Genomic DNA, 643 nt, shown 5'->3' on the forward strand with positions numbered 1-643 from the left:
ATGAGGACGAGAATGAGGGATGAGGATAGGATGAGGAGTAGAATGAGGATGAGGAAGAGGATGAGGATAGGATGAGGATGAGAATGTGGATGAGGATAAGGATAGGATGAGGGGGAGGATGAGGATGAGGAAGAGGATGATGATGAGGATGAGGATAGTATGAGGAAGAGGAAGAGGATGGGGATGAGGATAGAATGAGAACGAGAATAGGATGAGGCTGAGGAAGTGTATTAGGATGAGGAAGAGGAGGAGGATGAGGATGAGGATGAGGATAAGGATGAGGAATAGGATGAGGATGAGGATAGGATGAGGATGAGGATAGGATGAGTATAGGATGAGGATGAAGATGAGGATGTCGATGAGGATGAGGATGAGGACGAGGATGAGGATAGAAGGAGGATGAGGATGAGGATGAGGACGAGAATGAGGATAAGGATGAGGATAGGATGAGGATGATAATGTGGAAGAGGATGAGGATGAGGATAAGGATAGGATGAGGAAGAGGAAGAGGATGATAATGAGGATGATAATGATGAGTAAGTGGATTAGGATGAGGATGAGGATGATAATGAGGATAGGATGACGACGAGGATGAGGAAGAGGAAGAGGAGAAGGATGAGGATGAGAATGAGGATGAGGATGA

The 643-nt window shown here is 45.9% G+C and overlaps 1 protein-coding gene across 1 annotated transcript in view; it reads right to left on the reverse strand.

Moving 5' to 3' along the window:
- LOC109343628 (probable pectate lyase 9) overlaps nucleotides 1-643 on the reverse strand; it is a 13634-nt gene that overhangs the window by 5493 nt on the left and 7498 nt on the right. The gene's annotated exons all lie outside the window — the stretch shown is intronic.

The sequence above is a fragment of the Lupinus angustifolius genome, chromosome LG03 (assembly GCF_001865875.1).
Source record: "Lupinus angustifolius cultivar Tanjil chromosome LG03, LupAngTanjil_v1.0, whole genome shotgun sequence".
Classification (NCBI taxonomy): domain Eukaryota; kingdom Viridiplantae; phylum Streptophyta; class Magnoliopsida; order Fabales; family Fabaceae; genus Lupinus; species Lupinus angustifolius.